Source organism: Lissotriton vulgaris, chromosome 7 (genome assembly GCF_964263255.1).
Source record: "Lissotriton vulgaris chromosome 7, aLisVul1.2, whole genome shotgun sequence".
NCBI classification, from domain to species: Eukaryota; Metazoa; Chordata; class Amphibia; order Caudata; family Salamandridae; genus Lissotriton; species Lissotriton vulgaris.
The window spans coordinates 1,506,682,703-1,506,708,877 of NC_141695.1; the positions used below are offsets into that span (position 1 = coordinate 1,506,682,703).

The 26,175-nt window shown below is 44.3% G+C and overlaps 1 pseudogene; it reads left to right on the top strand.

The window, feature by feature from the left end:
• The first annotated feature begins 281 nt into the window (after window positions 1–281).
• The window catches only part of LOC147705884 (uncharacterized), a 56,305-nt pseudogene continuing 30,411 nt past the window's right edge, over window positions 282–26,175 (top strand).

The window sequence follows — 26,175 nt, forward strand, 5'->3', positions numbered from 1 at the left end:
AGGACATCACAAGAACACCTGCTCAGCTTAGGGAGCTTTCTGATGCAAGAAAACAAAATAGCCCAAATGAGCTATATAGTGGACACCCTATGGAATGAATGCAGTGCCAAAACTCACCTGAGCCACCGGCAAACAAGGACATCAAAACATTCTAGGCTTCTTGTGCAGAAGGAGAAAAGAGTGGGCCTCTGGGACTCCAGAGGTCAATGGCGAGTGGATTTCTGAATGTTTGTGCTCGTACAACTCCAGGGCCCCAAGTGAAAGCCTAACCCAGGACTAAGATGACGCCAAGTGTTGCACATAAGCAACATGCAGAAGATATTTCCTCCAGGGATGAGGTGAAGCCTCAGCTCCAGGTCGAGGAGCAGCATAAAGACAGTCCTGCTGTTAGACCCAAAACACCATACAAAAGACCAAGATAGTCGCTCCAACTCATTGTTCCCAAAGTACCTCGACCTGCAGGCTTGTACTTAGAAGCTGAGAACATTAGTCTCGACATCGAGCCTCTCTAGCCAGAACCTAGACCTCTGCACGGGGAGCCGTATCACCCACGTTCGGATCCAAAGTCGGCTCTAAAGACACTCTCGAAGCCCACAGTGACCCCTTTCTCCACCAACAGAGCATCAGACTGGTTAAATAATACATCCAGATTTAAAAAATTTGGATTCAACCTGCCTCTGTCCACATCATAGTATGTCCAGCAGCTCCAGACCAACCACTTGCCATACAAAGACACCTCAACATTTGAAGAGGCGATTTCTGATTTTCTCCAACATTTTACAACATCTAAGGTAAGGGAACCCGCACCACCTCAACCATCATCCCCCTGCACTCACTAGCTCCACAATACCTACACTTAAATTATGATCAGGAGCCATTAGATCAACCAGACCCATATGACCACCCCACACCTACTGAACATGGGTATAACCCATGGCACCATTATAAAGTGGACCCTGCAGACGAGCCAGATCTTGTAATGCTATTTTCACCTGTCTATACAGTTGCATATCGTGCTGTTATACTAACTGCAGCAGAACATCATAAGGTAAAGTTACATGTTGAGGAAGACTGTTTTCTCATTGCGACCCTTTAAAAGACCGAATGTTCCGTACTGTATTTATTAATATTGAAGAGTAGGCTAAAAGTGTGCTGATGTGAATTGTAAAGATCTGATATAGATGTTAGTCGACACACCTCAAAGAAGAACTACAAGGCAGCTCCACTGTGCCCATTATATATACGTGATTATAAGCTTCCAGACTCAGTTATTGTCTGTACAGCAAGAAAAATGAATGTCCGGCTTCAGGTGACACCCTTCCACCAGACTAGGTGAGCAAGATGCTACTGGAAAACAGATGGTGGAAGAGCCACAACCCAATCGTGGATCACTATTTTCCATATGCTTGCTCTACAGATACGATCACTATCAATAGGAGGAGCTCATTAAGCACCTTCCTACCAGAAGAGAGCCAAGATGATTGTGCAAGAAGGTGCTGCCAACACAGCCTCACAGGAGACAAATGAAAGTGTCTTACATTGAAGACATGCATGAAAAGATGGAATTTTGCAGACTGGATCTGGAAAATCTTGAGTAATACCTCTGCATGCCATTATATGGCATTGATCTTCTGCGCCGAAGGGCCTGCACGGGGCCTATATAGGCCCACCCCAGAGCACGGTCATGTCCTTTTCTTTCTGCGCCATCTGCGCAGATCCAGAGAGAGTCACATCAGTTGTTTTTTTAATTACCTTTTTCAATCGTTTATCCAAATTCCTATTGAGCTTAGTTCCCAATGTGCATTAGAAATGTCTCATAAAAAACCTGTGGGATTTAAAGTTGTGGATGGTGTCACAGTCAGACGTCTGTGAGAGACCCCCCCCCCACTTCGTTTGCTTGTGGTGCCTGAAGCTGGGCCACCACTCCAAGGCCTTCTCAGACTGTCAAGTGATGAATCTCAAAGCAGCCCAGGAGTATGTCCTGAAGCTCCTTGTCACCTGTCACCGGACGACTCCTAAATGGGAATTCCCATGCCCACTCTGAGGCATTCCCACTAGTGGTTGTTGCGCTATAAATCATCCTTGGTTAAGTCCAATAACAAAAAAAGATAAAAAGTTGCAGTGTTCTTCGACTTCACCACGCCAGTCCAAATCATCAGACGAGGCACGTGAATGATGCCTCAAATCTAGGCCTCGCTCCAACACATCAGCCTCAAGGCCAAGGTCTGGGTCCACTCTTAGCCTTCCAGAATTTTCTGGAGCTGGCACGACCCCTATCCAGCTAAAGGAATTTTATAAAGCCTTATATTTGGGTGGGCCACCCCACTAGGAAGCCCTTGGGCCCCATGGGTTCGGCAGGTGCCTCAACTGGATTTCTACCAGTAGGTTTGCACTTTGAGCCCTTTGGATCTGTCCCTGGATCAGGAACAGCTTTAGTTCCTAGTCCACGACCTTCCCCAAAGTCCTTTCCTATGGTGCCATTTCTGATACCGCTGATATCCCGACCCCATTGTTATACCCGATTCTGATAGGCAAGAGGATATTCTCTTCCACCAGCCTTGCACTGCAGTCCATGAACACTGCATGCTTCTTTGGCTGGTATCCCCACACAGTTTGGGACTCTGTTGCACAATTGCTTTCCATGGTTTTGGAGGAGGCCTTCTTTTCGCAGGCTATTGCCGATGGCAGGGACACAAAAAGATCACAATACGATGCAGATGAAACGCAACCAAATCTCTAGGTAGAGTGATTGCTTCGGTGCCACATCTGGCTGAGTTCAACTGGCTTTTCAGAAGATATCCAGGTATCCCTTATGGGCATGCCCTTAGATGGCACTTGCCTGTTTGGCGATAAGGCAGATTTGGAGCCATATTTATTTTATTTATTTATAAAGTTTTATATAGCGCAAACTTGATCCCAAAGGATATCAGAGCACTTTACAATTTGATAATAACCAGTACCCAAAACAATAATCGAATCAAGAGTCAAATGGGGAGTCTAAAAGGCATTGAATTAAACGTTGAACATCTAACAGATCATTTACACACCTGGGTGAATGAAGAATGTGCTAGACGATGGAGCATAATGACTTAAGGGGAGCAAAATTCAATAATCATCTACAGGAATAATAACCAAACATCCCTGCTAAAGCTTTTTCACAGTGCTTCCATCGGTAGTCAAATATATATCTTCTTATCGTTGTGGAAACTGAGATTGATCACAGAGCCATTGTCTGTGAGAATTGGCCATACACCTTCAAATGTGCTTTGCATGATCTTAACCCAACATCACATGGGCATTACTGTATACCTCTGTTTGTTGGACCCTGCATGAAATAGATGAAGTCAAACAATCTTGAATTTGGTCTAGATCATTGTTCGAAAACAATTTGTATTCTTTTCATAGTGCTGAGTATTTATTTATGTATTCATAAATTTTTATACAGTGCCAACAAGATCCCAAGGGATATCAGAGCGCTTTACAATCGGATGGAAGGAAGGACATAAATCCAAAATTGTCATCAAGTAGGAGTAAAAGGACAAAAAAAGAGGATTAATATGTTTATTGAAGGGAGGTAGGATTCACAGGCCCCGTTTAATCCTATGCTCCCATTCAATACTAATCTAATGTGAGTGCTGTCTTAGGTTGGTTGGCGTGTTCCCTACGCGCTTTAAGTACAGCAGTGCCACCGCCTGGTCGTTGAGACTCTCCCTGGGTTACGCCATTCTCACAGAAACCTTGCTGCTCTTGCCACCATCTTTAGATTAGCTGACGGAGAACAAACTCACCTTGTTGTGTCATGAGAAAGGGCTCTTCTGGCCAGCGGAGCTATCAAAAGGATGCCGATATTAGAAATATGTTTTGGATGATATTCCTGCTACATTCTGGTACTGAAGGACGGAGCCACCGCCCTATACAGGACTTAAGCCATCCGAACTACTTCCTGAATAAGGAGAAATTCAAAATGCTCACATTGGCTCAGCTCTTGTGTACTTTGGAGACTTAATGGTAGCTCTGGACTTGCGGGACGCATATTTCTTTATACCGCTCCTGCCAGCCCACAGGTGTTACCTACAGTACACAGTGGGCCACAAGCACTTGAAGTTTGCTATGCTTCCTTCTTGCCTTACCAGTTCCCATTTGTTGTTTTCAAAGGTGATGGAAGTGGTTGCAGCCCATCTGTGAAGGTCAAGGGTTCCAGTCTTCTCCACCTCGACGGCCGGCTTTTAATGGCTGATTTGCCCCAGGCAGTCGTCCCGCACCTTCAGACTACGGCGGACCTCCTGCATTTGCTCAGGCTTACAATAAGCATACCAAAGGCACACCTGACCCTTCCACGATTGGGAAGAACCTTGGCTTGATCTATTCACCATAGCTGACCATGTGCAATGTTGGCACTAATGTGCTCTGGAGCTTCCAAAGTGACTCTAACTCGGAAACACATTTTACCTCTAGTGGAGCTCTGGACTCCTTTATTCCTTTCCCCCGATACCACTCCTGCCTAGAGTTCTCAAGAAGATCCGGACAGCCTGCGTCCATGTGACTCCGGATTGGGCATGGAGATTATAGTACCTCAAGCACCTGAGCATGATCGTCTGTCCTCCGGTCAGGCTGCCTTTTCAGGAGGATCTCTAGTCCCAGCAACAGGCGGGGTTTTGCACTCAAACCTGCACACTTCATCTATATGCATGGAGATTGAGCAGTGACCGTGGAGAGTCTATGACCTTCTTACAGAAGTGTGTGATGTCAATCTGACTGCCAAGCATCCCTCAATGAAAACGGTATACACCCTTTTGGGACACATTTTTGGGTTGGTGTCCTGTTGTTTGCTTTATCACTTGCCCGGCAAGGCCTTGTCTAAAACACAGTTAAAGGGTACCTTTCAGCTATTTCAGCTTTCTTGCGGTTGTTGGATCAACCCTCTCTGTTAAAGTCACCCGATGTGACTTGCTTCCTGAAAGCACTCCAAAACATTTTCACCTAAACCTTCATTATGCTCCAACGGGACCTTAATTTGCTTGCTTGCTTTGATGTTTTTGTCCTTCAAGCCCATGCATAGTCGCCGTCTGTGCCTCTTAACGATCAAAACAGTTTTCTTGGTGGCCATTATTCCGGCTAGAATGGTTGGCGAGCTACAGGCACTCTGTACATCCTCCATACACCAGCTTCATCCTAGGCAGACTAATTCTTCACAACAATGTCTCTTTTATGCAGAAGTGGTGACAATTTTCCATGTTGGCCAAGGCATCACGCTGCCGAACTACTTCTCCCTATCCTAAAGAGGAGGAAAGACTATATCACCTGAACCCAAAAAGTCGTTATACATCGACTGCACCAGAGAACATGTGGTGGATGATCAATTCTTTTTTAATGCGGCGGAGCAAAGGAAGGAAACGCTGTGCAGACTTCAACCTTCTCCAGATTGATTGTGTTCTGCATTAAGATCTACTACGCTCTGGCCAAGAAGCAACCCCTGAAGGCTTCCAGGCTCATTCCACCAGAGCCAAGGCTGCAACCACTACATTAGCTCACAGAGTTACTGTCTTGATCATCTGTCAGACTGCTATGTGTGCTTCCTTGCATATGTTTACACAACGATCCTGCCTTGACAGACCGGTCTGTCGTTACAGGCACTCTGTCCGTTTTGAACTTCTTGGTCTGAACCAGTTCTTAGACCCACCTCTGGGGGGTAATAGCTTTTGTATCTTTTCTAAGGTAAGGAATCTGCAGCTAGAAGTCTCTTTCATATAAATAGGTTATTTACTTTCAGTAGCGCCTTATCTGTTAGAGACTGTATCTAGCTGCAGATTCCTTACAAACCTCCTCCTTCTGCGAACCGGTCTTTTTTGCCGAGAAGGTCCATGTAGGCACTTAGTATTTGCACACTGGTTGATCAGTCTCATAATGTGGCTTCGTGCTTCGTGCTTCTGGTGTGTAAATGTCAGAAGAAGAAACTGCCAGTGTTCTGGGGTAGCGCCTATATAGGCACCGCAAACGTTACTTCTGGCGTGGCTGACATGGAGCCGATCATCGCCACCTACCGGCACGCAGATGTTTTGCTCAAGATTGTACAGATCCAGTCGTATGCCTGGTGAATATTCTAAGGTAAGAAATATGCGGCTAAATTGTCTCTACCAGATAAGGCTTTTCCACAGTTAAGTAACTTGTTCACTATAATACTTTTCATATGCGTATTTACATATCTGCTCACTAAAGGAGTGTAGCTGGCTGGGGTCACAGGTGACTGGTTAATGGAAGGATCTAGTGTTAGTGGAGCTCATTGTTCAGCATAAATTAAAATGGCATAAAAAGACCTTTTGCTGGGCAGGTCCTTTCTCAAACTTTAGCTGCAAGTGACCATTACTACAAATGCCTCCCTCTTAAGAGTGGGGAGCACATTTGGGCTTTCTAACAATTCAGGGACAGTAGTCTCAACAACAAATAAACATTGCATGTCAGCCTGCTCGAGCTTATGGCAGTACAGCTTGCATTACGACTGGAAGGCAGTGCTCATACAAACAGAAAATGTGGCTTTTATGTGTTACATCCAGAAGGGGGAGGACACACATTTTTCCGAACTGTCAGTCCTGGCTATTTATCATTTGGCCTTTCTCTTTATGGAACATCTCCCACGAGTGGACAGTGACTGTGGTCCTTCTAAACAGGATGCATCAACAAAGAAACGCATGGGAGATGAAAGCCCAATTAATTTCCCGGAAAATGCTTTTATTCTTTACAATTACTACCTTATCACAAGTCAATGATTTACAAGCCCTATTAATAGAGAAGCCCTTCATCCAAGTTCACAAAGATTTGGTCATCCTCAGAACAAACAGTTGTTTTCTCTCTGACCATTTCTACATTTCATGTTAAGCTATTGCCTCGCCTATTTGATTTCCACAACCACAATGCATTTCAGAAAGAGTGTTACGTTCTTTAAATTTAAAGAGAGCACTTATTTATTACACTTACTGTATGAAAGCAATTAGAGTAACAAACAAACTTTTAGTAGTTTTTGATAAGCCCCACACAGGGAATCCAATTTCCAAGTTGGGCATTGCAAGATAGATAGTTAAGTGCATAGAGGTGTCTTATGCAAAGGCTAAGTGCACACTGCATACTATACCAAAGGCACATTCTAGTCAAAAAAGGAGCCACTGTGTCTTTCTTGAGCAGAATACTAATTGCAGACATTTGTAAAGCTGCAACATAGTAGGCAATTCAGATTTTCACAAAACATTATTGTGTGGACATTCATGCCTGCCAAGAGGCACGAGTGGGAGAAACGGTCTTCAAATCTCTGTTCTAAACATAAATTAATACTGCTCATAAGCCATCACTTTAAAGAGGAAGTCCCTGTCTGTTTTTCCATTCGGTACAAAGCATGTGATATACAGCTGAACATATGCTGCAAACGGAACATTTCTGACTGATACTTCTAACCTTCGATTTCCCACATTACAATATTCCCCAGGCATTAGACTGGATCCAGAGGTTTTTCCATAGCAGTACTCCTCTGTGTGGCAACACCCTGGGTCCATACCTCTCTGAAGTGACAGAGCATATAAGTTCCACCCCATGCAGCAATGTCAGTTCTTTTCTGTCTGCGACGCGGATCCGGATACAAAACTCTGTTTCAAACTTTTTCAGTTTTCCCACGACTTCTAAACTTTTCAGTGTGCTAGACAATGATATCCCTGATGAAAACAACAGGATTGAAACTGTCTTGAACTCTGGAAGCAGATTTCAGTCTCCCAACTACATATGGGGTGTCTTTAGTGCCTGGGTTTGAAACATGACTCTTTAGTTGTGTAATAAGTGTGCCATCATGTTGCAGTAGGTGGCTTGAGATGAAGCCGTATTTCACAGCGTTTGCATAGGTCCGGCGCCAAGTCGCAACTCAGACTATTTCATGGGCTTTACCAGCAATCATTGCATTTCTCGCTCAAAGTCTTCTGGTAGGTCAAAGTGCAAGCCCAAACCCGAAAAAGCCAAGTGGGGTATGACTCCATCCTTCCACTCCAATCGAAGACTGAGTGAGGGTGTCGAGAAGCAGGTCATAACCTGTCAAAGACGCAAATCACTGAGCTGATTCTTCAGCTGATTCAGACGTGCCCTTAGTTTCCCAGGCTGTTGTCACCCCACAGCAGATGAGACATTCATCGAGACCATGCTGCAAATATTCAGTGCTCTTCCTGCTCCCTCTGGTGTACCTTCGGGCCTCAAGGAATCACAGGGGCCTCCATTTGGATTTCCGCTGGTAGAACTCTCCCAGGCACCATGTGTCACCTTTCATTACTCGGTCCATATGGTCTCTGGTTAAGACTTCCAACCAGTCCCAATGATCTGTGCCAGTTCATGTCACCCCTACTCCGGAGCAGACGGTACTGATGCTGCTGGATGTTCTGGTGCTGACACTTTTGTTGGTCCCTGAACCATTGTTCAACAAATGTTGTGCTACGAAATTGCAAAAGCACAGCTGGTCATCCTGCAGCCTGAATCTAACATTCTTCAGAGGCTTTATTATCTTTTTGGTTCTGATTCTGACTGTGTGCCAAAACAGGGTGACCCTCCGGATGATGCTTATGATAGGGAGGGCGATGATCTGCTTCCCCTTCGTTACACTGATGATGCCTTATACTGTGACTTACAAAGTGCTAGCAGGCTTGACTCTCCTCCTTAGATGGAGCTTGACTCATCACATGGGCCACCAACAAAGGAGAGTGTCTCGTAATGTTTTATTTGTAATGGTGGTTCTGAGGCCAGACAATTTGCTAGAGTTACAGCTGTTGATTTAACAAACATTTTGCAGCCTGGACCAGCGATATTTGAGTCCTTACTTCTCTGTAGTCATGCCCTCATAGATGCTTTGATGGCTGCCTGGTCGAAACCATGTTCTTGCCCATTTGTATATAGGCACGTGGTCAGACATCCTCTGATGGACATGTCGTTTGACGGGTCCTGCCGCTTTGGTGAGATGGCAGACTATGCTTTTGAAGGATAGTAGAGCGGAACAGGGGCCATCAGCCCCAATGAGCGCACTCTAACTCTACTATCCTCTACTACTCTGTTAAGGAAAGTATGAAATCCAAAGAAAGCTCACCACCACAGACATCAGTACAGAGCGGTGCAGAACTATACATAGTTAAAGAGCACTACAAGCTTAACCTTCACAATGACGAAAAGTAGGTGATAGTTCACAAGGAAGCAGAACACAAGATCAGCAAATTTTATTTAAATGGGAAAACTTGTTTAACAAGCCTTGAAGAGTTTACAATCACAGCACATAAGCACGTATTCTGTTCCCCTTGTCAATGGAGATGTGACTCAGGAAATAAGTGGTCAAAGATAACTTTAGTCTATAAAGCAAGGCTGTGTCCAAAGAAATTCTCAAAGATTTGGGGCCGGTGGCTACGATACTGCGGATTAGAAATAGGAGAGAAGTCAGGAGAAACTCAACCATCATTAACAGAGTAATTATAAGGGAAATAGTGCACCTACTCACTTGAACCTATGATGAGGACACACACAACAAATTTGAACTGTCTGATGTGGGCTATGCAAACATTAAGCTGTAACTGTGGGGCTCCTGAATTGACTCTGTGTACTGGTTAATCCACTATGTCTCTTGTTGGTATTGCAAATATATATATATATTTCTAAAAATGTATTAATAAAAATATTTTAAAGAAAAAAATAACTTTAGTTGAGTATACAAAGTCAGATAAATCTTGGGCACAGAGCAATAAACAGTCACACACTCGGGGAAAGAAGGTTAATGTTTAATCAAAGCTCTGTTAGGATTAAGATAAGTGGAACCAAGAGGTGAGGACACAAGTTTAAGGACACAGGTGATGTGATGTTTATGTGAAAGTATATTATTAACTTGTGTTTTTCCTGATTTGTTATTGCTTTGTAAGATAATCAGCATTTTTGTGAGTATATAAAAGGGCTGCCTGCAAGCAGTAATTTGAGATCAGCTTTTCAGCTCTACAGAAGTGACTGGACCCCCCCATCCGTTGAAATTAAACCTGCGTTTGCCTTGCCAGAGAAGTCTTCTCGCGCTTGATTCCAGTATTCCCATCCAACATTTGGTAAGCCAGTCAGGAGTCCCGATTGTCCTCAAAAGACTGCTGCCACCAGAATACTGCCTGCCCCGCTGCATAGACTATTGCACATTTATGACAAGATAAGCAGACTCTGTGTTGCCTAAAGTTCTGTCAATGCAAAGGGGGGGGGGAAGGATCCGGAGTTGCTGTCTTTAAGGTGAGTCCAACGCTGACTCGTTTCCATCTTTGTATAGCATATGACTTTTTTTGAGGGGGTGGTAAACATGGATGTATTGCAATGTGTAATCACATGCAAGATTGTGTACGTAATATTGCACAATATTAGTTAAGCACATTGTATAGTCAGTAGACATTTTATCCCACTGCAGCGTCGGAAGTGGTCATGGCAGTATAGGTGAGTCATTGTGTGTTCCTACATTTTGTCACAAAGGATGGCCGAAAGGCAGATGTCGTTAAACTCTACCCTTGAGAAATAACAGAGCACTCAAATCAACAGACCCCAACCTCACATCTGGAAATAAATCTTTGGCCTATGAGGTCCATGGACTGAAGTAATCCTCTCCTGAGTACGGATGGAAGCAATTAAAAACTACTGAACTAGTGTGTTTAGGGCAAGGGATTGTAACCGATTTTGAAATAGTTAGAAAAGCACTTCTATCTAAAGGAAAAATATGCTGGTGATAAATATATGTATGCACATGTAAACGGAAATATGACCACAGGGTAATGTCAATTTATGATTTTATGACACAACATATAACTAAGGTATACATTGACATTATCACTATATGAAGGTACAACAGATTCCTTATCTTATGGAGGATAGTGTAAACATTCAAAAAGGGAAGGTTTAAAAAGGTCAAACATCAAGTGAACATATAAAAAGCCAAATTTCAAAAGTTGCTAGAAACACCGGAGACTAGAGCAAGAACATATGCAAAAGACCTTTCCTGGTGATCAGAAAAGGTTACAGAAACACTGTCAACAATGGTTTGGGGCTACCCAAAGATACACATGTCCATGGCCACAGGAAGGGACATTTGATGATAAGATACTAGACCATATTGCCACTGACCTTAAAAGCAAATATACAGGAGTTAAGTTCCAGAAGCGAGAGGCCACGTTAGCCTTGTGGCAAGTCTTTTGTGAGAAGTCTTAAGACTCTTCAAGTAAGGGCACATCTTTTACTCCGTCTACTCTCTCACCTCCATATGACCATACAAGTAACTCTCCCAAGGTACCCAGCATTTATCCACTAGCAGTTAGAGGAAGCTTCTGTGGGATTTGAGAATCACAAGGTTGCGATTCCCTCCGTCTATCAATCAATAAAACTTTATTTCGGCTGTAAGCCATAAAAGCACATGAGATAAAAAAAAACATACAATAAAAACAGATTACGAAATATGATATAAAATGTGCAATGTTGTAAACATTAGGAAAGCCAATGACTCCTTACTAATAGACTCCTGCAACAGGGTAGTTTTATGCAATACATCATGAAGTATCTGATATCTTCCTGACTGATGTTCATTAACATGATTGCATAGCCAGCTGGTCCTATAACTGCACATCAAGCTATACATAAGTTAGTACACAATCAAATGGATTGGCGAGCCACTAAAGGTTAAAGTATATAAATACTCTAAGAAGGTTGCTATATTCTATAAATAGGTATTGCACATTTTATATTCCAACAGTTATTTCAATTGCCATTTTTCAGATTGCCACTACATACATTTCCAATGGAAGTGCTCATCTTGTGCCTTACTTCCCACACACCTATCAGAAAACGAGAGAGAGCAAAAACTAACAATCTACTTGTATCGCATCTCAAAATCCTGAGTGCTTTTTTGTGTTCCCGAATTCCCACAGACTGGGAATATTAATGTGCTCAATAGTTTCTTTTGGGTCCCTACCGGGCGGGCACTGCAACTCATTGCATGCAATCCCACCCAGCAGTGAAGGCCTGGAGAGGCAAGGTTCCATACCGGAATTGCAAATATAGTCGCCTAGACGGAGGGGATTCTATTTCATCCAGAAAATCCTCCTGTTTAAAGAGTCCTGAACTGTAAGAAATACATTTGTTAAAGATCCATGCCTCTACTCACTGTGTACGTGATTATCTCTAGATTGCTAATAAGGAGCCTTGATAAGTCATTTGGAAATGGCTTCTGCCTGGTCCGGGCACTCCAGAGACTGTAAAGACCAATCTCTGACAATGTACCTATCACATGCTTTAGCCATGGAATTCTACAAGAGCCCATGTCGATAATCGTATAACTCCAGAGTAAACCAGATCTTCATCCAATAAATTAAGGGGCGTAATGCAAGTCTCTCGGATAGGTCTCTGACCCTAAAGTCCAGCCTAAGTGGAAGCAAAGGAGTACTAACAGGTACACCCACTAACTGGTACATGAAGCAATTTTCCACCATTGCCAATGATGTCGCACCCAGATCTCCCACAACTCAGCACCATATGCGGCTGACCCAAGGCCTTAAGTTTATAGATCTGTATCGCTTTCAGGATCGGTCGCTACTGTGAGCTGCGCAACATCTTTAAAATACAACCCACTACTTGCCCCATTTTTAATCAATCGATAAATCAGGGGTTTATTAAGCACGCTACCCACCTGTGTGGGTCTCAAGGCGCTAGTTTGCAGCTCCGTTAGCCGAAGAGCCAGGTCTTGAGGACCTTCCTGAAGGAGTTCAGGGAGGGGGCGAGTCTGATGTCCGCCGGGAGCTCGTTCCAGGTTTTGGCTGCGATGTGAGAGAAGGATCTTCCACCTGCCCTGGCTCTGCGGATGCTTGGGGTTTCGGCCTATGCGGGGTTGAAAGATCTGCGGTTTCTTTGGGGTACGTGTAAGTTGATTCGGTCGTTGAGGTATTTGGGTCCGGTGTTGTGCAGGCATTTGTAGGTGTGGGTGAGGATCTTGAAGGTGAATCTTTTCTCCACGGGTAGCCAGTGGTCGTCCGGAGGTGTTGGCTGATGTGTTTGTGCCGGGGGATGCCGAGGATGAGTCGTGCGGCGGTATCTTGTATCGTCTGGAAGTTTTGGAGTAGGGACTTGTTCATGCCGGTGTATAGTGCGTTTCCATAGCCCAGTCTGCTGGTGGTGAGTTCGTGGGTGACTGTCTTCCTTGACTCCGGGGGGATCCATTTGAAGATCATGTGGAGGGTGTTGAAGCAGCTGGAGGTGACGGTGTTGATCTGTTGGTTCATGGTGAGGGTACAATGCTGAGGTTTTTAGCATGGTCCGAGGGGGTCGGTGGGCTTCAGAGAGCTGTCGGCCACCAGGTGTTGTCCCATGCTGAAGGGTTGGTTCTGAGTATGACGACTTCTGTCTTTTCAGCAGCTGTTGGTCATCAAGGCGGCGACTTCCTGCATTCCGTTCTGGAAGTTGAGTCTGGCAGTGGCAGGGTCTTTGGTGAGGGAGAGGATATGCTGAGTGTCGTCGGCTTTGGAGATGATGTTGAGGCTGATGGCGGCGAGGGGGCCATGTAGATGTTGAAGAGGGTCGGGCTCAGCGATGATCCCTGTGGTACTCCGCAGGTGATTTCCGTGGGATCGGAGAGGAAGGGCGGCAGTTTAATTCTTTGGCTTCTTCTGGTGAAGAATGATCAGATCCAGTCTAGGGCTGTTCCTTGTATGCTGGCGTCGTGTAGTCTGGCGACGAATGTGCGGTGGGAGACTGTGTTGAAGGCTGCTGATAGGTTGAGTAGGATGAGGGCTGAGGAGTGGCCTTGGTCCAGGACGGTGCGGATGTCATCTGTGGCTGCGAGTAGGGCAGTTTCGGTGCTTTAGTAGTATCAAAATCCAGATTGGGACGGGTCTAGGAAGGCATTGTCTTCAATGAATCGTGTCAGTTCCTTGTTGACTGTTTTCTCTGCGACTTTGGCCGCGTAGGGGAGGAACGAGATGGGTTGGTAGTTCTTGAGGTCGGTGGGGTCAACTATCGGCTTCTTGAGTAGGGGCCTGACTTCTGGGTGTTTCCAGTTGTCTGGGAAGGTGCCTGTTTTGAGGGTGGTGTTAATGGTGCGTTGTAGTTCGGGTGCGATGGTGGTGGCGGCTCTGTGGTAGATGTGTGGGGGGCAAGGGTCGGTGGGGGGCCATGAGTGGATGCATTTCATGGTTGAGGTGTGTCTTCAAGTGTGATCGGCGTCCAGGTGGAGATGGTGGGCTGGTCGGTGCGTCTGGGGGGCAGCCGGCTGTGGCGTCAGGTAGAAGGTTGATCAAGTTGTCGTAGAGGTTTTTGATCTTGAGGTGGTAATCCTTCCTGCATTATGTGAGCTGCGCTTGCCGCCGCAGGTATTCAGGCAGCGTGAAGCCTACATACACAAGTGTACGCACGCGTTCCAGTGGAGCCCTGCTAGAGTGAGATGAGTCCTGGTCAAAAACCTAGGATTCAAGACCTTGTATTTAGTTGTGCCCACGTTGATCTCCAGCCCCATAATTTGGAAGAAACAAACTGGTCCAATAGCTTCTGGAGTCCCATTGGAGTTTTGGACACTAATAAATGGTGTCTAACATATAACCTGGGACCCCCTTCTCGGAAAAGACATGCCAAAGCGTTGAGCTTGGTATCAAATCACGGGCAGAGCGCAAGTCTACGTACACGACGTAGAGTCGCCCCCGCTTCCATTGGAACTGTCTTCCAGTACAAAATTTGTTAACGGAACACTTGAGCAATTGTATTTGTGGACTCTTTAAAGCCCTCTTGGAGGGGTGTCAGAATCTCATTGTCAGCTAGCCAATACTGTAATCTACCCAGGATCACCTTGCTAAAAAGCTTTTGCGTACTATCTATATATTGGTCGATAGTTCACAAGCAAGTGGCGTGAGCCCTTTATAAAAATGGGGATTAATTCGGCCCCCGCCCAAGTGTGTGGAATAGGTGCCCCCTTCAGAATTATGGAAAACAGCAAAGTAAGCACTACAGAGACTTTTCTCACTCAGGAATAAGTCACTGGGGATTTTGTCTAGCCCTGGGGCTTTATTGGGGACTATTCTCCTGATTGCCAAAATCATTTCTTCCACAGAGATTTTCTTGGACGCCTCTTCTTGTGCATAGATGATGGACCCTGGGGAGACACTCTTAGCACTCTTGCCCATTTTACCTAGAGCAATATGCGGCTGGCAAATTTCCCCAGGACCCAACTGTCTCCCTGTATTATCTTGCTGATCTCCCTTCTGCATATACAAACTGGAGAAGTGTACCACACAATCTCTTGCTGTAATGTTATTTTCAATGGTGCTGAACCCATCCCTGCTACCCGTTGCTACCCAGTTCCAGAAGGAACAGTATTCTTTCTGTTAGGCAGCATCTAGGAGGGCCTTCCATATTATACCTGCTTCCATTCCTTTTTGGCTCTCCATCATCTTCGAAGGGACCCCCTAGTGTTGCCCTACAGCTACAAAGGCCAAACACATAAATACTCCCAAACAAACAAGGGTGGGAGACCCACAGTTCTCAGGACACTTGGAAGCACAGTTCACCTTACATTTAGATCGGGTCCCTCCCCAGGAGGTCTGAGACGAACGGCAGGGTCCAGGGTACAATGATGAGCAGTCACATCTCATCAGCAATGTCACGCTTAATAGAAAAAAGAGACAAGACAGGGAGGATTGTCGAGGAGAAGGAGCCCACCTTACAACGGAGATATGCAGACGATGCAAGGTGGAATGAGTATGCAAATAGGGCCGTTAGTATGGCCCGATGGCCAGTACCTAAAGGAAAAGATGAGGGCCCTAAAGAGACTGAGGATTGCCACCTTGGCAGAGGGAGAAGGGAAGCGTTATAGTTTCACTACAGAGCGTTCAGGAATCGTTGTTACAAAGTGAAGACGAAGAGATGTGAGGGACGCAGAGGGAGAAGAACAGACATTGGGTCTTTTATGGCTCAATCAGTGCAGCTCAATGAGGACCTCACCCAGTTCCTCAACAGAATGAAAGAGAAAGCGCAAGCAGCAGCCAAGTTAGTGCAGCAAAACTGACAAGAAAGCGACAGAAGGGACTGTAGTAGCAGCCACCACTGAGATGACTGCGATATCTGTTGGACCAGTCCCAGAGACCACCCAACAATAATAAAATAATGCAAGGGCACAAGGAATTAGCAGAGGGGGACGAGGTGATATAGGGAGTGGCAGGATAGGCCCCCAGAGGATAGTTAAGACATGCCGTTGTTGCTATATGGACATCTTATGAAAGAATGCAGGACCAAGATACGGGATGAACCAGGTAGAAGGACATGAGTTTACAACCAGCCAGGGAATACAGTAATCTTACCACAGGCAACCCCACGAATAATATATGTACCCCAACCACCAGAACAAAATACACAGCACCCAGTAATGCAACAAATGTCGCCTTAGCAAAACTACCAAGCACCCTCAATGGCAACTCCACCCCAAGGTGGTCAAAGAGGTGTGATTGTGAGAGGAGGAAATACCTTCCAAACAAATTACGTGGGAGGGTACACACGGTGAAGATGACTACACAGTAGTCCTATGTGCCCAGTATTGTAAGTGACACACAGGCCAAATGAGGAACCAGCTGTAACAAGAGATGTGCATTCCTCATTGATACGGGAGCAACTCGATCTTGCATCCAAGAGAGAGATCTCCCAATTTCTAACAGATCAGTAGTGCCCCAGGATTCCCTGGGGCAGTAATGAGGGTTCGGTTCACTAAGCAGGTGGAGATGGAGTTAGGAGGGAAGTATATTAATGGAGGCTTACTATTCCGGCCACCCCAGCCAATTTTTTAGGGAGAGATCTTATGGCTCAATTAAATATGACTATCTATTTTGAGCCTTAAGGTACTATGATTTGTTCTAGCCCTGGAGTCCCTTCTTCCAGGATTATGGCTCTAACAATACATTGTTCCACTGGAGCCCAAAGTAGAACTCAACCCACTGACATAGAAGCATTTACCACAGTGATTTGTGATTTACACATTAATAGCAGATATCACTAGAGTTATTGAGTCCAGCTCCTCAAGGAGTTTATTTTCAGTCGGCAGTGACATGATTCTTGGATACCTGACAGCAAATTGATATTACAAATAGAGGCCTTCGAAATAACACTAACCTATGGCCCTCTGACAGCCTGTGATCATAATCATGCCCTATGGGCATGCATTATATTCATTGAGGCAGGTAAAACGGTCAAGGAAATATTAGATTACCAGCTGTTTGATGATGATCCTAAGAAGAATTTTATAGTATTTCAGAATGGCATAACAGTAAGGAAAGTAGAGAAAGTAAGGACGCCCACACCAGTTAGTCTTTGATTCTATCAGGGATACAGATCTTTCCCAAGTACACATACTCTGTGGTCCAAGGGACACCATGATCCAGCCCATATCCTCACCACCGCCCGATTCAGATTAAGAATAAAGGAGGGTGCGGTCCTACCAAGGGTAAATCTGTGTCCGCGCTCCAAAGAAGCAGATGAGGGCCTTGCCCCCCCCCCCCGTAGACTTACGTAAAGCAAGGAGTAACTTACCATGGAGTGTTCCCTTGCAATACCCTGATTTAACCAGTTAAGAAATCTAAGGGTAATACTTGGCGTATGGTTCAAGACCTGCGCCCCCTGAGCTGTGTAGTGGTACCAGAATTTCCATTTGTCCCCGACCCATCCATTAATTTGACAAACATCCCTCGGGATGCCAAATCTTTGTCATAGATCTTAAGAACACTTTTTTTCAGCATCCCTCTTCATCCAGACTCCTCATTTAACATTTTTCATTTTTCTCAGTATTTGTTTTCTCATTTGCCTCAAGGGTAAAGGAATCCTCTAGTATTTTCAACGGGGTGGTAAAAAATGATCTGTAAAATTTTCAGTGTCACAGTAGTCTGTTTCAATATGTTGATGATATACTAGTCTGCAGCCTCACAGAACAACAGTGTAGGAAAGGTACTGTGGCCCTTCTGGTCACTCGCTCACAGAGAGAATATAAACTGGAGAAAGACAAAGTTCAGTACTGTCAGGAGGGGGTCCAATATCTAGGGCAACTGTCCGCTTCTGGTCGACGAGTGACCCCTAAGAGGGCAGCATCTATACGTCAAATGACCGAAGCAGAAACTGTTGAGGGAATGCAGAACTATGTGAGACAGTGGGTCTTTGACGACAGCACTGTAATAGCACCCCTGCTGACCTCCAATAAACAAGCAAAAGACAGACAATAAAATAACATGGACACCAGAAATGAGGGAGCATTTCAAAAGATTGATAACGGATAACCAACACCCCAGTTTTTGGGACCCCTGACTATACTAAAGAGGTTTACCTCTTTTACCACTGCAATGGTTAAGTGATGACAGCTGTCCTCTCCCAAAAATATTCTCTGGGATACAAACCCATTGCATACTTCAGTGGTCTGTTGGATTCAGTAATAAAGGGACATTGGCCCTGTGAACAAACGCTTGCCGCTGCACCATTTGTGGTGCAGAAAAGCACCCCCATCATCATGGGGCACCTCTGATGCTCTATACGAAACATGCAACTAAAACTACCCTAACCACACAAAGAATATCAACGTACAAGGAAAACTGTTACTCCTATCTTTGGAAGTTGTAAATGTCATACTGTGAAGCCCAGAACATATTTTGCTCACCCTATATTAGATTCTATGGATGATGCCCACGACTGTGCAACATATGTCTCCAATGAATCCAGTCAAGCAACAGAGGATCCCATCCCCAGCAGTATTGTAGATTTTGTTGACTGATCCTCTATCATCGATCAGGTCACATGAGTAAGACACACAGATGCTGCGGTGGTTAGAGCACAGCAGCACAATTCCCCAGCCACACTTTACATAGTTGAGCTGCTAAAACTGCCTGCACATTATTCTGACAAGCAGCAGAACTGATAGTCCAGAGAAAGGCCCTTGAGCACGGAATAGGAAAAGTTATCACAAATCTATTTGGATTCGGCCTATGTAAGTAGTACAGTACATTCAGGCATCATGAGATGGAGCAGAAGGGGCTTTCTCAGATCAGAAGGGAGACCTGTCATGGATAGGAATCTCTTAGTGCCTTAATAGAGGCACTTGACTTACCACAAGCAGTGGCAGTTGTGAAGTGTGCAGCACGCACAAATGGACAGGACTTTGTGTCACTGGGAAATGCATCAGCAGATGGGCAGCTAAATAGGCAACTAGGTGCCCACCCCTGTCTGTACCTTCAGGTTTACAATATATCCCAGTCTTAGTGGCCCAGGCCGCCTCACCACATGAGCCCCAGTCGAATACTACCACAGATATTATTACACATCATTATGCTGAAACATCACATTTACATCTTCGAGAATTACAAGAAGCTGCTCCACTGCATGCAAAACAATTATGGTAGAGTAGAGGGTGCTCCCAGTCAGGGGACGATTTGATCTATAGACAAATATCCACAGGAAAACCAGTGATGACTTGGGCTTTACTCCTAATGACCCTTTGATCAATTTCACTTACCGACTCACATCTCAAAAGATCCCTTGTTTATGCAGATACAGCAAGATTGGTTTGTTCCCATCCTGCATGATTTGCTTACTATGTACATTCATATCATCATCAAGAATACTTTATATGACTCTACTGAGCCATAAAAGTCTCAGCAAACAAAAGACTGATACAGTGTAATACATAAAAAAGATCATCTTTATTAAACGCACTATAACTAAGTATAAAAAACATCCTTAGTTTTTGGGAATAATACTCGCTATTTAGATTGTGACTTCAAAGCACTTAAAATATAATTTAAACTGGCATAAATAACATTTAAATTTCCCAATTGATGCAAATGGGCAAAATCAACTACATCAGATCTAATTTCTAGTGCTCGTAATACTGGTGGAAGGAACAGCCTTCTGTGTGCAATGTAAAATGTGCAAAAATAGCAAAAAACGCATGGTGCTTTGTTCCGCAAACGCTTGACAATGTCAAGGAGGGAGGGATGAAAACCATGTGCCTTTGACAGGAAAGTCCAACAGAACATGTATGGTTTTGAGACAAAGCCTTGTAAGCAGAAATGTGTGTCTCTCATTTAAGATGATCTGTAAATAAAGTGCCGGCCATGCGGATAGATTCTCAGGAAATATTTTCCATCCCATCATGTCTAGTCTTTAGCCGCTCTTTTTGAGAATGTTGGTTGAGAAACGCTATGGTTTGGCTTAAAGGGATAGTAGCTAAGCTATCTGGATTGTGAAAGAATTCTGAGGTACCGAACCTTTCAAAGCTCTTTTTATTATATTTAAGCCATGGGATATCAAATTAGTTATCCAAATTCATACAATCCATTAAAATAGTTCTACATAACTGGGATTCAGGGTTTTTCCATATTCTGTGCCATAATAATGATGGCTGTAACTTAACATAATATTCTATGTTATGGAGCTCGGCCTCTTCATGACAGAAGATCACTGAAGTGGAGTGTGGGACTGCCAGCAGCCTTCTTAAGAACTTGTTTTCCACATTTTGCAAGGCTTTACAATGTATGTGCCCCCATTCTCCCTCACCAAATGTAGAAACAGACACACATTTGCTTTTAAAAACACAGAGCATTTCTGTTGATGGCTTGTGTCCTAACCTTTTAGAGAATCCAAAAACTGCATCAATTGCCTGCTGGAATTGCATAACTCTCATATTCAATAAAAATGTCTAATTAAAATCAACATCAGTCAGAATTCCCAGGTACATAAAATGAGGAGTTTTCATAATTTCTAAACCACTAAGTAAAACATTTTCAAGTCTTAGATAGTTTAGGACCACATTTCATTACAAAAGACATAGATACTAAATGAAAAGGTTTCTGTGGGGTAATCAAAAGCACACAATAAAAAGATGTAATAACCATTTCAAATACAGTGCAATTCACCAAGGAGACAGATAATAAGGTAGCCAGACTCCCTTTGGCCCGGCAATGAGTAGAAGGGGTAGCTGCTACATAAGTGACAAACCCGTGTATATGCGGCGGATCTAATAACCATGTCTCTTGGCAACAAATTATTTGGTAGCTTTCAACTACATTCAACCGTTCTGGGGCCTCCGGTTTCATATGTCGGCCGGCCACGTTCCATGGGATTAGGCCCAAAGATCCAGCTTGCATGGAAAGATCATTCTGGATTACTGTGGTGTTTGTGGTTAGACATTTCCTCTAGTGGGATTTTCCTATCAGGTAGTCATTCCAGTGGCTCCCGAGGGTACAAAATGTCAAACTATTGGAGAGAGGCAAGTAAGGATTATGGTGAGGGTAATAAAATGCTGGTTTGTTCCTTGCAACACCTGGCTGGGACTCATTACCACCAATGTCCAGAAACCTTTGGACTCTGGGGATATAAAATAAAAGCCCAACGGAAAGGCTCTAATGCCTTTCTATGATCATACAGTCACTTTGTGAAGTTTATTTGAATTATTACAGCCACCAGAATTCGTGGGAGGATTATTAGCTACAGGATCGCCACTTGCAGAATGGGCCTGCAAGTGATTCCGTGAATGGGGCACACCATCTCCCCTATCACTGGCCCTGATGTCGATATGGATATAGCGGGGGCAGTCAGAGTATGGTGGACGGTGCTGTCACCCTTTTGGTGCCCCACTTCAGTTAACCTCCAGCTCTATGGCTGCTAATCGCTCCAAAAAAGGTTTTAACCTCATGTCCAATGCAACAATTCATGTTTTGTGAAGAGGGTCATGCATAGGGCCCATCATTTCCTTTCCCCTCCCTACAGTGTCTTTCTTCTTAGTGGATTGACTAGTGGTGGCCCTTGGGCATTTGGGTTTGATTGCAGCGTCATGCTTTTTTCTTTTCCCCCGCCACTCCCTGTTCTGTGGGGGTGAGCACCATTAGTTCTACCTCCAGAGGAATCAGAAACGAATGTGGCTGGGGCAGAGCTATGATCTCTGATGGGGAGTAGGCCTGTTCAGTTTTCTCGCCCATCATTCAAATCGGTAAAGTGTCCTGGTTCTACGTCTAGATATTTTGGACTAGGGGAGCTCTTTTTTAGCAAAACTAGGTGGGGTGCAGTGAAGAGGGGAGGAAGGACACGCTCTGCCAGCTCGGTTTCTTTACCCGTAATACCTTCTGCATGTGTCTGAAAAGCAGCCGTAGTTGTGATGGCAGTGAATGTTGGACCACGGACTTGAATGTTGCTTTTCCCCATTTTGGAGTGCAGTCTGGGGTGTATAACAGGTACAAGTACAAGATTTAAATGCTGAAGTAAAGAATGAGAGAAGAATCAGATACCTCTTTCTTGGATGGATTGAGTCAGAGGCTTCCCCAGTTGATTAGTGTTTGTTACTCCACCTTCATACTGTAAGTGATGTAAAGGGATCTTGATTGGAATAAATGCTGAGGCGACCCTTTCATGCCTGTATCCTATCCCTGGGCCAAGAGAGCAGGCCCATTACAGCCTCTTCCGGACGCAGATTGGTGCAGACAGGCCCGCTCTTGGCCTGGTCTTTGCCCGGGCACATCCTGCATGTCTCCCTCGCTGCGGGGTAAAGAGCTTCAATTAAAGAGCCTCCGGGCGCAGTGGGGACCGTAGTGGCCCTCCATGCTGCAGGTCAGTTTGGGGTATGTAGACAGAAGCTCCCGGCCTGCAACTGATGTGTCCCGTTCTGCATGGGAAAGAGTGTCCTTTAAAGCGCCTCCAGGCACCGTCATGATGGTGGCGTCCCTTCTTGTGGGTCAGGCAAGGGCGTGTGTACAGAAGCCCCCGGCCTGCAGGTAATGCTTCCCATGCTGCTGGGGAGAGATTGTCCTTTAAACCTCCAGGTGCAGTGGTTAAAGTGACAGCCCTCCTTACTGGGGGTTGGGTGGGGGTTGTGTAAGCAGAAGCCCCTGGCCTTCAACTGATGCGTCCATTCATAATTGTACCATTTGCCAGCAAATCTCTCCACACCTCACATTGAAGGTAATAAATACCATACCACGACCACAGGGTCCCTTTAGGCTCTTCATATTGATGTCCACTCTGATGCCAAGTTAGCTGCTGCTTCCCTAATTCATGAGGTGATTCCCCACTGAGTAATTCCTGAAGGGATAAAATCCAATAACGACTCACACTTTGTCAATTCTATCTTCACACATATAATTGCATTCCTGGGGAAAAAAAATCAACTATCTTGTTTGCCAACCCCAGAGTAACAGTATAATTGAGTGCCTTAATCGCTTGCTGAAGAACACGGTAGGAAATGTATGTGCTACATTGCATTAAAAAATGGTTGTTTTGTTTACCACTCTCACTGTTTTCTCTTACGAATACACCCAGTTTCTACCACCACCTAACTCCCCATCAGATAGCAACAGGGAAGCTCATGAACACGCAGATACCTGCCCCTGGATGTAATGTGCAAGCAGAAAGTACAGCTGAAATTCTGAATGATGAAATGCATGTTTATCTTTCTGAATTAACGAAGACTGCAAAGTTAATTTCCAAACAGGCAACCAGAGGAAAGGAGAAGCGTGCCTCCTCTGAGGTCGACCTCCCAGCCTTTCAAATAGGTGTTCATAAAAACTTTGTCTGGAAATGGAAGGATCCCAAGTTCGACTTTTCAGTAACAATGGTTCCGCCCATAACAATCAAGATCGATGGCAGGGAGCCATGGATCCACCTATTGGATGTCTGTATGGACCTTACTTCACACCAAGCACCGTCAGCGATATAAAAGGGAGAGCAGGGGGAAAGATGATTTGAACTGTACCCCCCCCCCCCTTCTGCTATGGGACAATTTTTCAATCGGTTAGAACGTTTTTTTATTTTATTTTGGCGTTTTTATTTTATTTCTGTTATTGCATTTTTATAGTGACGCATGCATACGCTCACTATAAAAAAAGGACTGCTTCAAAAGGTGCTAACAGTCCCGAAAAATTGTCTTAAATACATGTACAATACCACTGGTATCAGACCTGTTTAAGATACAACCTAACATTTCTGTGAAATGTATGGGGCAGTTTGTTGATAATAGGGCATGTATCTCTGCAGAGGACCTTGCAACTCTCAGATCATACGTCTCTTTGGACAAGGTCAGTGGCACAGTTTTTTGTAAACTAATGCCTTTCCTTCTGCTTAAAGTACCAATTCGAATAGAAGAGATGTTCAGCAAAGGCCATAACGGCGACTCTCTGTCTGTCTTAGCTTTACGAAACAATACTTGCATACAACAAGTGGCCCTGGCTGACACAGTTACGAGATAGGCTTTTCCTTGCATCATTCCACAACAGATGTGATTATTCAACATTATGTAGCTCCCATTGGATAGCTGCCTAAAAATTGGATCTATCGCTGCTGCAGGAGTACCTTGCAGGTGGCAGGATAAGTTGATCGAAGAGCCATCAGAGGTTCCATGTAAATTAATACCCTGACATAAAAGTGTACCGCTTAGTGCGCTGTTACATTGTGTACCACTAAGAAATACTTATTTTCCCCCACTCCAACATCTGTGTGTGTATGGTAAATCCCCAGTTGATTTTATGTATTCTTTACCCAACCTTTCATACAGGCCTGCTGGTATGTGTTTCAAGCAATACTGAAACTGGAAAATCGTCACAGACAACGTAATCGTGCTAGGTATTATCCATTCTATGGCTGGTTTCTCAGAAACGGTCAATGGTAATCTTTCCAGTTTTTCTATGCTGAGCACCGTATAGTATGCTCCCCTTTGTGCCAAACTGATTTGTTTATCTGTAAGGTTAAATCCAGTAAACAATGACGTGGTGTTGATTAGACGCCAAGGCACATAGCCTGAACTAAGATTTTGTAACGTCCAGCCTAGCAGCATTATAGAACGCAATTGAGAATGTCCATGCTGTAACATGAGCAAGTCCTGTTCCATTATGTCTATGGCAGAGGATACAATGCTGTCCAAAGATTAAATTCTGGATGACAGTGTTGTTAATCCATTATCAACTACAGAGAACTACGATTGCGTATGTGCCGATAAAGACTCGCAAATCGTTTATAACAGTTCGGGCGTCAGCCGAGCGCTGAGGCCGCATCCAAATGAATCTGTCCTAGTAATTGTGGGACCGCATTCGTCCACGGTGACGTCTGTGTGTAGACAGTCTAATGCTATCAACGGAGGTGTCTGTACTGGGCTGGCTACACTGTAGTCCGGTATCTGGTGGCTTTCTCTGCTGCGATCTCTGTTTCAGTCAGGGCAATTAATTGCAAATTCGTGAATGTGGGCATTCATTCCTGGACACCAGTATGTCTCTTTTAATTGTAGTATAGATAACAATCGTGCATGCAGCACTATAAGCATGTTTACCCCCGATTGCGGGCTGTGCTGATCCATTTGTATAAATTATACATTTGTACTGTTCTAAAGGCAAAATCTCAGTGGGCAGAGGACATTCTTGTTCGTATGGTAGAAATTCTTGAGTTTTCAAGTAGGGGTCAAAAACATATTCAACGTCTGTTGCAGCAAGAGTTAACCCATTGTATCCATTTTGGATGTAAAGCCTTTGCATTCGGAATGCTTGCTTTTGTCAATGCCTTACGGCAGGTACAGGAGTAACGACCATTATACGTTTACCCTGTGCGAGAGCTCTCTATTTTGCTACTGCAGTTTGAACCGCTGTAAGAATTTTTTCTGTTGAAGTGAATTTCATTTCAGCTTGTGTGTACAAGTGTGATTTGTAAGCAATTGGTACTTTTTCACCTTCATTAAAGGTTAAGTACGTGAATCTGCATCTTCCTGGGATTATTCTGATTACAAGGTTGCGTACGTTTACGCGTGTCTGTAAATGTGTTGTTGCTAACATGTCTGTTTGCACTGAACGCAAACTTTCTGTGTGTTTTTGAGTACAATTAGTTGGTTTGAAATCAGGTTTGATTAATTGGTAGAGAGGTTTAACCATTTCTGCGTAATTTAGAATGAAAGTTCTTCCGAAATTCAGGAAACCTAGAATTGACTAAGTTTTTCAGTGTTTTTGGAGATTGGAGCAGCGCACATTTCTCTAAAATGTTTGCTGCCAGGCTTTTGCGTTCACTTGAAAGTTCGTATCCTAAGACTAGGATGTTTAGGTAGGCAATTCTTGATTTTTTAAAGTTGAATTTGTACCCTTAAGATGCGAAACCAAGTATTATGGTGTTCACTATGTTCAAGTGCCT